The following is an 11,901-nucleotide window of genomic DNA, read 5'->3' as shown; positions in this document are numbered from 1 at the left end:
AAAAATAAGTTGACATTTTTTTGAGCACTTTGGTTTTTCTGTTTTATTATTGCCTTATTTTTCTCGTTATTATTTTGCGACGATAGATTGCGTTGCTGACAAAGGAGTTGGACCAGAAGACTTTGAAGACCCAGAAGACTTTGTTGAGCCAGGCAAGCAGCCCTTTGACCATGTCTATGAAACCCTTTTTATGCACGTCATATAGCACCATATTGTTGTTGCAACAAAATCATGATGAGGTGGTACCCACGTTGATGGTTTGCCACCGTTAATTCCTCGTTGATACTTGCATTGTGCATGACCCTACCTTCTTATGAGGGTTATGCCGGTGGGAGTAGATAGGATGCTAAAGTAGATGCTACGCAAAAAGGGGACGGGAATATGCATGGTAAGGAGACTAAGTATTTTCAAAAGACTTCTCGAAAACCCCATCGGGTGCCACTTATGCCCGGGGGAGATGATGAGTTGGATAGCCACTTGATGAAGAAGTGGTTTACCGAGGCAAGTGTGTGTTGTTTTCAAAAACGGATTGGTTGAAGTTGCGACCGTTATTCCAACCTTACATGCGCAACCACTCTACCCTTATATGGGAAAGGGCATTATTGATTACCTAGACCGATACTAGCTTGGAGACCGCATTACTAGTGACGAGAGAGTTGTTGGTGCGCTCTCTCGGGACGGGGTCGTTCCAGGTAGGGCGGCCATGACTGTTTTCACAGGGCACCGAACACACCGTTGGTACCCCGTGCTTGTGGTATGTGATGAATATGGGAGCGAGGCTCCACAACTTTATGATGTGAAATGTTAGGCACGGGGCTTACTACCAATCGAGTGGACTCAATGTTAGTGTCGTTTAGGGAAAGGTAGTGATCGGGTGCTTACCCCGGGTACTTGAGGTATCGCGGGTCGTGGATGACACGGAAGTTCCCTGGATCTTGTGGGTACAGTGTGCAACCTCTGCAGAGTGTAAAACTATTCGAATAGCCATGTCCACCATCAAGGACAGTTGGGTAACCGCTCTTCGGATACGTCCACATGTTTACAAATCGTGTGTGTGTGTTGATAAAACTACTTGGGTGAAGTCAAGGGACTTGACATGATTAAGTTGGGTTGGTGCCCACTCTATTTATGTTGATATCTGTAACCTGTGCTCATGGTTACTTGAATTCTCTTGATGCATGTCTTACAAGTTGTTGAACATGTCATTGCACTCAAAACTAGCTTTCTGCAAAAATTTACCTATATCATGCATTGTTGTATCTTGAACCAAAAACATGGGTTGCTTGCGAGTACATTCAAAGTACTCATTGGCTTGCCACTGGTTATTTAATTGACCAGGCATGGAAGAACCGGATTTCGAAGAAGAGTTCTTTGGAGACAAACATGCAAACTAGGACGTTTCACAGTCAGAATGCCTGTAGGGTTAAGGCAGATGGCATGGGTTCTACTTATCGATGAAGATTTCCGTTGCTTGTGTTTCATTTGATGTTCAGCCCTTAAGGCTTTATCAATGTAAGACTTGACCATAATGGTCATAATCTATGTAAGACGGTATGTATGGATGTAAGACTCTTGTTATTCAGCTTCTGTGTGTTCAGTGAGCATTGATCTCTGGGATCACTGTACACGTGCATTCGGTGATTTCGACTTATGAGTCGGGGTCCCCACAGAGCTGGTATCAGAGCCATCCTGACTATAGGAAGCCTTAGTTAGCATGGACGTTAGTTAGCTTGAGACCACCTAAACTTCTCTTCTTTTCTAAAGCATACCCAACCCAAAATATATTCCCCTTATTGACCTCTCCCATTAAACCTTTGTAGATGGCTGCCGTACCCGAAGACTTCCTGACCACCGGATTTCCCGTGCTTCTCGAGGATAGCCTCAAGAAGTGCCAGTTTCACCGAGCCCCCATTTTCACCTACCATGAGCATTGGATCAATGACACCGAGACGGAGTATCATGTGGAAGTGATCGTGAAGGCCAATGACTCTCCAACAAGCTGGTTTTTCGAGGGACCCCAGATGGCAACTCTGGTTCTTGCCGTCGAGACGGCAACCCTCAAGGCACTCACCCGCCTCCGAGACCTTCTTCCAGAGATGGCAGACGAGTTGGCAACCCGCTTCTTGCCTTATCGGAAGGAGGTGAGGATGAGAGCAGTGCACCAGCTCCACCATTAGAAGAAGGACTTCCACTCCGATTCCAGACCTACTTCAGCCTTTGTGCCGATAGTTTGGCACAACACTTGGCCTCGGAATCAATGGAGCTCCGAAAGGAACTTCATGAGACCAAGGCACTTCTTCTTCAAGCACAAGCGAAGACGGATAGGATCAAGAAAGAAGGTGCTCCCCCTGGACAGCCCGCAATCGCATACAGAGGCGGAAGACCCCCAAAGGATGGAGAACCACCACAGCAACACCGCATGAGCGCAAAGGAATACCGCAAGCTCTTCGCACCACCAGCAAAGCAACACCATGTTGAACTCCTCCACTCCCCCACCCCTTCAAGTGAAGAGGAAAGTCAGGATGCTGATGATGAGGAGGAAGACCCAGAAGAGCCAGACTACGCGACCGAGCATTCCACCACTTAGGCATCATTCACAACTTGGATATGCCCGTTAGTAACCCTACGGTAGGATAGGTCGTGTACCGCTATGCGAAGTCGAGTCCTTGTAATGGTTCATATGAAACCATGTAGTGTTGTGTTTGATTTTATGTGTTTGATGGATGTCGTGCTTTCCTTCAGGAACTTGTAAGCGACTACATCACCCATTTGGACTTTAATGAATGTGTTTGGCCCTTTTGGCCCTTGCATGAAAACAATTAGTGTCATACCAACCCCCTTACTAGCCGTCCCATCTATATTGCTTTCCCCATCTTTCCCCAATCATGAGTCCTTGACCACTCCAACAGGATGCCTGTTGTAACTCGTACTGGTACCTCTACCCAGCAGCAAGAAGCCAGAGGTTCTGCTGAAGCAGGAGTCAGCCAGGACCAAGCCCGAGGACAGACTCCACCCCCACCACCTCCTCCAAGCATGGACATGGCTCAGCTTCTCCAAGCCTTCCGAGAGGAACGCCAAGCCAACACTGAAGCCCTCCAGGTGATTTCTCAAGCTGTCAATCGCCAGCCGGCGGGACATGGCAATGGACGTTCCACGTTGGTGGAGTTCAAGAAGCATGCACCACCCACCTTCATCGAGACTGCTGAACCCCTGGATGCAGACGACTGGGTCCGCACCATTGAGGACTTGTTGGGACTAGTCGGCTGCACTGAAGACCGTGAGAGGGTGGCATATGCTGCCCACTGTCTCGGGGGAACTGCCAGAGCTTGGTGGGATGGCTTCAAGGCCATGCATGCTGAGCAAAACATCACTTGGAATGACTTCAAGGTAGAATTCCGCAAGGCCCACATTCCTTCTGGAATCATGGCCATCAAGAAGCGTGAGTTCCGAGCCCTGAAGCAAGGTAGTAGCACTGTCAAGGAGTACATGCAGAAGTTCAGTGGTCTCTCAAGGTATGCTCCTGAGGATGTCAGCACTGATGCTGCCAAAAAGGAGCGCTTCATGGAAGGCCTTAACTAGACTCTGCAGTACTCGCTTGTTGTGTGTGACTGCCCGACCTTCCCAGATCTGGTGAACAAGGCACTCATGCTTGAGGACAAGCGACGTGCTTTGGATGATACCCGTAAGCGCAAGATGATCAGCAAGGGTAGCTCCAGCAACTAGAAGCCTCGCCCGTGGCAGCCAGCCCCGGTCAAGCCAACCTATCAGTAGCCAAGAGCTCCAGCACCCCGCACCAACTATCCACCTCAGCAGTATGCCAACCCTAGGCCAGCTTACAACAACCCCAATAACAATACCAGCAAGAGCAGCAACCCCAACCAAGTCACTTGCTTTGGGTGTGGTCAGCCAGGACACTACTCCAAGTATTGCCCTAACAAGAAGCCCGATGCCCCGCGCCCCAATGCGCAGAACCCAGGACAAGGCCGTGGAATGCCACAAGGAACCAAGCTCCCGCAACCTGCCCAACAATGGCAAGGGTCGTGTGAATCATGTCACTGCAGAAGAAGCCCAGGAAGACCCGGACGTCGTGCTGGGTATGTTCCTTGTCAATTCAGCACCTGCAACTGTCTTGTTTGATTCTGGAGCCACGCATTCATTTGTGACCCAAAAGTTTGCATTAAAAAGTGGCATGACCCCTACACCCCTGAATAACCCTATGGTGGTACAAACCCCCGGAGCAGAGATGAGAGCCAAGATAGGATGTAAAGGAGTCGGGATTGTCATTAATGGGGTAGACTTCCTAGCAGACCTTATCATCTTAAGATCGCAAGGCTTGGATGTGATCTTAGGAATGGATTGGCTCATCAAGCACCAAGGCTTGTTAGATTGTGACAACCGAACTGTCACTGTGACCAATGACCAAGGAGTCGAAGTTAAATTTGCCTCCAACCCCTCCTCTGCTCAAGCCAACCAAGTCAACTGTCTGACTGAAGTTGGATTGGAGCAAGTGCCGGTAGTATGCGAATACCCCGATGTTTTTCCTGATGAGCTACCGGGAATGCCTCCTGACCGAGACATTGAGTTCATCATCAAGCTCATACCCGGAGCGGGACCCATCTATAAGAAGCCTTATAGAATGGGATCGGAGGAGTTATCAGAATTGAAGAAGCAACTAGAAGAGCAGTTGAGGAAGGGATTTATCCGCCCTAGTGCCTCCCCTTGGGGATCACCTGTTCTGTTTGTGGCAAAGAAGGACGGTACCATCCGCTTGTGCATTGACTACCGCTCCCTCAATGAAGTTACAATCAAGAACAAGTATCCACTTCCCAAGATTGAAGATCTGTTTGATCAACTCAATGGGGCCAAGGTGTTCTCCAAGATCGACCTCATATCTGGGTACTACCAGCTGAAAATCAGACCCCAAGATATTCTGAAGACGGCATTTGTAACCAGATATGGCCTGTATGAGTGCACGGTCATGTCCTTTGGATTAACCAATGCCCCAGCTTACTTCATGTATCTCATGAATAAGGTCTTCATGGAATATTTGGACAAGTTTGTCGTTGTCTTCATCGATGACATTCTTATCTTCTCGAAGACGGAAGAAGAGCACGAACAACACCTGAGGATGGTCCTAGACAAGCTTCGAGAGCACCAACTGTATGCCAATTTAGCAAGTGCGAATTTTGGCTGCGTGAAGTTGGATTCTTGGGTCATGTTTTGACCGAAGAAGGATTGTCGGTTGATCCCGCTAAGATTGAAGCCGTGACTGAATGGCAATCCCCAAGCAATGTGAAGGAAGTCAGAAGCTTCCTCGGACTCGCAGGGTATTACTGCAAGTTCGTTGAAGGATTCTCTAGCATTGCTCGGCCCATGACTCAGCTCTTGAAGAAGGACAAGAAGTTTGAATGGACGCTGAAGTGCGAAGAGAGCTTCCAGGCGCTGAAGAAGAGACTGACCACCGCCCCAGTTCTGGCCACACCAGATATACACAAGGAGTTTGTGATATATTGTGATGCATCAAGAACTGGACTAGGAGGCGTTCTGATGCAAGAAGGCAGAGTCGTAGCTTACCTTTCAAGGCAACTACGGCCTCATGAAGAGAACTATGCTACTCATGATCTTGAGTTAGCAGAAGTGGTTCATGCCCTGAAGACATGGCGACATTACCTCCTAGGGAAGCGGTGTGAGATATACACGGATCACAAAAGTCTGAAGTATATTTTCACTCAAAAGGAATTGAACATGAGGCAAAGAAGATGGCTAGAGTTGATCAAGGATTATGACCTTAGTGTTCAATACCACCCTGGGAAGGCTAATGTGGTAGCAGATGCATTAAGCAGGAAGGCTTGTTCCTTGAATGCTATGCTTAAGGACAAGCTACTCGCCTTGTATGAAGAACTTGAAAGCTTCGGGTTGGAACTGGTTGCACCAGGATTCTTGGCCAACCTCGAAGTTAGGCCTACCTTGACGGATGATATTAAGGAAGCTCAGAAGGGACACGAAAGTATTGAAGGCATCAAGAGGAAGATCAAGGCAGGCAAGGCCCCAGGATTCTCAGAGGATGAGCAAGGAATTGTGTGGTTTGGGAATCGCATTTCCATGCCCAACAAGGTTGAGCTCAAGAATCTGATCTTGCAAGAAGCTCATGACACCCCGTATTCCATCCATCCTGGAGGAACCAATATGTATCAAGACCTGAAGGAAAGATTTTGGTGGCACGGGATGAAAAGGGAGATTGCCACCTATGTTGCAAAGTGTGATGTATGCCAAAGAGTCAAGGCTGAATATCAGCGACCTGCTGGATTGCTCCAACCACTCAAGGTTCCCGAGTGGAAATGGGATAAAGTCGGAATGGACTTCATCACTGGATTACCTAGGTCAAATAAGGGACATGACTCCATCTGAGTCATAGTCGACCATTTGACCAAAGTAGCCCATTTCATTTCGGTCAAAACAACTTACAAGGGAAACCAGCTAGCCAGCCTCTACATCAACAGAATCGTAAGCCTTCATGGTCTTCCCAAGGATGTTGTGTCAGATCGAGGAACCCAGTTTACCTCAAGGTTCTGGAAGAAGTTCCAAGAGGCCATGGGGACCAAGTTGTCCTTCAGCACTGCTTTCCACCCACAGACCGGAGGTCAGACGGAACGAGTGAATCAGATACTCGAAGACATGCTCCGAGCCTGTGTCTTAGCATATGGAGCTAAGTGGGAAGATTGCCTCCCTTTTGCGGAGTTCTCCTACAACAACTGTTATCGGTCAAGCCTTCAGATGGCACCATTTGAAGTGTTATACGGACGGAAGTGCCGCACACCCCTCAACTGGTCAGAGACCGGAGAAGGATTAGTCTTTGGGCCCGATATCCTCTGTGAAGCAGAAGAGCAAGTCCAGCTTGTCAGAGAGCGTTTGAAGACTGCCAAGTCAAGGCAGAAGAGCTACGCTGACTCACGTCGTAGAGACGTAAACTTCCGAGTTGGAGACCATGTCTATCTCCGGGTCACACCTCTCAAGGGAACCCAGCGCTTCCATGTCAAAGGAAAGATCACCCCAAGATACATCGGCCCCTTCAAGATCACTGACCGACGAGGAGAAGTGGCTTACCAGTTGGAACTGCCACCTGAACTATCCGATGTGCACAACGTATTCCACGTGTCACAACTCCGGAAGTGCCTCCAAGTCCCAGACAAGCCTGATCTTTACAAGGACGTCGATTACCAAGCCATTGACCTTCAGCCTGATTTGACTTACCGTGAGAGACCCATCTGCATTCTGGATGAGGCTGAGCGGCACACTCGAAGCCGCACCATCAAGTACTTCAAGGTCAAGTGGAGCAACCACACTGAAGCAGAAGCCACCTGGGAACGTGAAGACTACCTTAGATCCGAGTTTCCGTATCTCTTTAAAGCCTAGTTTAGGAATCTTGGGGACGAGATTCTTGTAAGGGGGGTAGGTCTGTCACACCCTGCATTTTGTAACATTTCATTTGCATTATTAAAGCATGAAAATTTGGACCAACAAAAACTTTTGCATTATTTGGCTTTTAATTTTTGGAGTTGGATTTCTCTGTGTGGTTTTTCAAGTGCTCTTTAAAGTCAACTACTCCAAATTTTCATGGGATAAGCTCAAGTCCAATGTACATGGAAGTTTGACGCATTGACGAATTGAAGGTGGTGGAGAATATTCGCCAAGGTGGAGTTTGTTAGAGTTGTGTCGAATATTGTGTACAAGGTAGGTTACAGTTGGACTATGAGTTGTATTGTGTTTACATAGGATGTGGAGTCGTGTCCTAGTAGGACACTTGTATCCTAGGCCTCTCATATATAGTGGGGGTAGACACACGATGTATCCTATGCCAACATAATAGCATCAGAACGCAGGGGAAGCCGACGGCTTGTGCCGGCGTCCAGGGCGACCGGTTGCAGTATTGTGACGGTGTCAGGGGGAGGAGCACCCATAGTCAAGCCCCGGGGATGTAGCCATATCGATGAACCTCGTTAACAAATCTCGGTATGCCTCGGATTTATTCTAACAACTTGCTCGCCCTCGACGCGACGCTCAACCCCAAGCTCTTCGTCACTCAGTTCCTGTTGGGGCTATGAGATGATCTGCGCGCGGCAGTCCGTCTTCAGGAACCATCAAGCATCACCCGCGTCGTAGTCCTAGCAAGGATTGTGGAAGAGGACGCCGGTCATCAGCGCCCTCGCCAACGCATCATTCCAGCGGGTCGACCACCACCGCCCCCTGCCACCACCAGGGGCTGCGGCGCACCACGGCCAGGAGGCGCCGTGCAGCCCAACGACGAGCTGATGTCACACCCTGCATTTTGTAACATTTCATTTGCATTATTAAATCATGAAAATTTGGACCAACAAAAACTTTTGCATTATTTGCTTTTAATTTTTGGAGTTAGATTTCTCTGTGTGGTTTTTCAAGTGCTCTTTAAAGTCAACTACTCCACCTTCTGTACTTCATCTCCTTGCCCCAAACTTCTGCCCAATGATCATACCATGTGTATAGTACAACATATTATTTTCTTACAAAAATAATTTGGCCAAAAAGTATTTTCAAAAATTAGTCTTCCAAAAACCCCTAAATTGAGGTTTGCACTGCAAGTACTTGATTTGGGGTATGAAAAATATTTCAAAAAGTATATTTGAGACCTATTAGATATAGGACTCCCATAAACCACAAAAATATAATTTTAAAAACTATTTTCCAGTTTTGTTTAAAAGCTTTTTCTTAAGGCCAGAAATGGTCTTTAATAGGGAAAAATTATTTTATTGTTTCAAAAATATTTGACAAAAATCAAGGAAACTCAGTGGACATATATTTTCCATATATAAGAGTTTCAACACATGGTCATGTTCAAAATTTTGGACAAAACCTCCCAAAACCATTTCTGCCCATTTCAGGGATTTGAAATATTTCTACAGGAAGTACTTTCACAAAAATCCAAGAAAAATCCAGAAAGTCACAAATGCATATTGTGATCACCTTGCAAAGCCTCATGTCAATTAAAGTCATTTTTGTTCACCAAAATGACCGAAAACCCTCTCTGACCAGAATCATATTTGATCAACTTTGTACTACCAACCTTCTCTCCTTGACCCCAACTTTGGTGAGCATGTTAACATGATCAAATGAGGCCACTACAGCAAGTGGTGCATCAAGGAGAAGTGATTTGCTCAACTAGATCTACACAAGTCTATTTCTGCTCATTTCTAGGATTTACAAAAGTTGCATTGGCAACTTTGCCCAAATAAGCTCCAAATTGGTGTAAGGCCATACTTATATGTGTCATTTCACCCTGTGGAGTCTCATGGCATTTTGAGTTCATTTGCTTAACCAAACAAGCATCAAACACCTTCTGCCACTTTACCAAAATTCCATTTTTGACCACTTCCACTAATCTCCATGACCTCCACTTTTTACCATAGCTTTTCCTAGACCCCTTTCACCTCCACTAACAATGGCAAGTCCACAGCTCAATTATTGGATGGGTAAAACCCCACTTTCTCTCTCTAGACAGCCCCTTTCTTCCTCTTCCTAACCTCTCTCCTCACCCCAGCGGCCATCCAGAGCATCCAATGCCTCCCCCTACTTATTTACTCCACCCTTGAGCTACTAGATACGGTTGGCCGCGCCCACAAGGCATAGAAAATGCCATGCCGGCCATTTGGGCGCTGTGGAGCGCGCTACAGTACGCTCCCGTACTGTAGCCGCCCTCTGCCCGACGCCTCTGACCACCTCGGGCCTCGCCCGCGCGCCTGCCGATGCGCCTCGGCGTCCGCAACACGCTACGTGGTCGGCCCCCTCCTCTCTCCTCCTCCCCGCGCCTCCGCGCTAGCAAACAGAGGCCACCCGAGCGCGCCAATCGTGCGGCTCACACGCGCGCGTGTCTGACCTCTCCCCACTCCCTCTATCTATCTCTCCCGACGTAGTCGACGTCCAGGAACACCCCAGACAGCACGCCCTCTTCCCCCGAGCCCTGCAGCGACGAGCAGGAGCCCACCGGCGCACGAGTCCACGGCACCCTGCCGTTCGCCTATTTAAAGGCCACCCCGAGCCCTCCTCTCCTCACCACTCGCCCTCTGCACCACCAAAACATCCCCCTGCACCCCCAGTTCTTCTCCAGAAGCGCCCGAGCTCGAGATCGAGCTCGAGCCCCACCGCTTCGGCTCGCCGGAGTTCGCGAGGTATAGGCCTCCCACGCTCCTCCTCTGCCCCGATCTGAAACCGCCTCCTCCCACTGATCATTTCCCCTCTCTTGCCCGCCTTGTTTGCAGCCGGAGTCGACCGGAACGACCAGCACCCGAAGCTCCTCCGCCGCAAGACCTCGTCGCCGGCAAACCAGGCCACCCCGGCGGCCAACTCCACCTCCATCCGAATGGCGGATCCTCCCTGAGCACAACGGTACCACCCATGCATCCTCCCGTGCCCTGTATCGCTGCCGGCGAGCTCGCCGTCGCCTCTGTACAGAGGTAGACGACGACGGCCATGGGCCCTGTCTGTCAGCCTCACGCCCTGACGGGTGGGACCCACCCATCAGGTTTAGAATGCACGCGTGCGCGTACCGGTTCGATGCGTCGGCTGAAGGCGTATTTTGCCTTTAAGCCTTCGACGTGGCAGCCTCGCGTGGGCTGAAACCCATCTGGGCCTGCTGCACTGTGGCCCTTCTGGCCCAGTTGCACAGTGCCGCTTCTCCTTTTTCTTTTTCTGTCACTTTTCCAAAAATCCCACAGGATAAAATATTCATCCAAATGAAATAATTCCAGTTCCTAAATTCTTGTAAAAATCCCACCTAGTTAATGGTGCAACTTTCATTCAAATCCAACAACCTTTTATTGACTGTAAATATTTAAATGTGATTTTTAGCATTTAAATATACCTTTGTAAATACATTCCTCCTATTCTGCTACTCCAAATCCAAAACTAGAAATTATACCCTTCTTAGTTTTCACCCTAGTATTTAACAAAAATAAGTTGACATTTTTTTTAGCACTTTGGTTTTTCTGTTTTATTATTGCCTTATTTTTCTCATTATTATTTTGCGACGATAGATTGCGTTGCTGACGAAGGAGTTGGACCAGAAGACTTTGAAGACCCAGAAGACTTTGTTGAGCCAGGCAAGCAGCCCTTCGACCATGTCTATGAAACCCTTTTTATGCATGTCATATAGCACCATATTGTTATTGCAACGGAATCATGATGAGGTGGTACCCACGTTGATGGTTTGCCACCGTTAATTCCTCGTTGATACTTGCATTGTGCATGACCCTACCTTCTTATGAGGGTTATGCTGGTGGGAGTAGATAGGATGCTAAAGTAGATGCTACGCAAAAAGGGGACGGGAATATGCATGGTAAAGGAGACTAAGTATTTTCAAAAGACTTTTCAAAAACCCCATCGGGTGCCACTTATGCCCGGGGGAGATGATGAGTTGGGTAGCCACTTGATGACGAAGTGGTTTACCGAGGCAAGTGTGTGTTGTTTTCAAAAACGGATTGGTTGAAGTTGCGACCGTTATTCCAACCTTACATGCACAACCACTCTACCCTTATATGGGAAAGGGCATTATTGATTACCTAGACCGATACTAGCTTGGAGCCCGCATTACTAGTGACAGGAGAGTTGTTGGTGCGCTCTCTCGGGACGGGGTCGTGCCAAGTAGGGCGGCCATGACTGTTTTCACAGGGCACCGAACACACCGTTGGTACCCCGTGCTTGTGGTATGTGATGAATATGGGAGCGAGGCTCCACAACTTTATGATGTGAAATGTTAGGCACGGGGGTTACTACCAATCGAGTGGACTCCATGTTAGTGTCGTCTAGGGAAAGGTAGTGATCTGGTGCTTACCCCGGGTACTTGAGGTATCGCGGGTCGTGGATGACGCGGAA

The sequence above is a fragment of the Triticum aestivum genome, chromosome 2B, assembly GCF_018294505.1.
Source record: "Triticum aestivum cultivar Chinese Spring chromosome 2B, IWGSC CS RefSeq v2.1, whole genome shotgun sequence".
Lineage (NCBI taxonomy): Eukaryota > Viridiplantae > Streptophyta > Magnoliopsida > Poales > Poaceae > Triticum > Triticum aestivum.
This window is presented reverse-complemented; position numbering follows the sequence as displayed.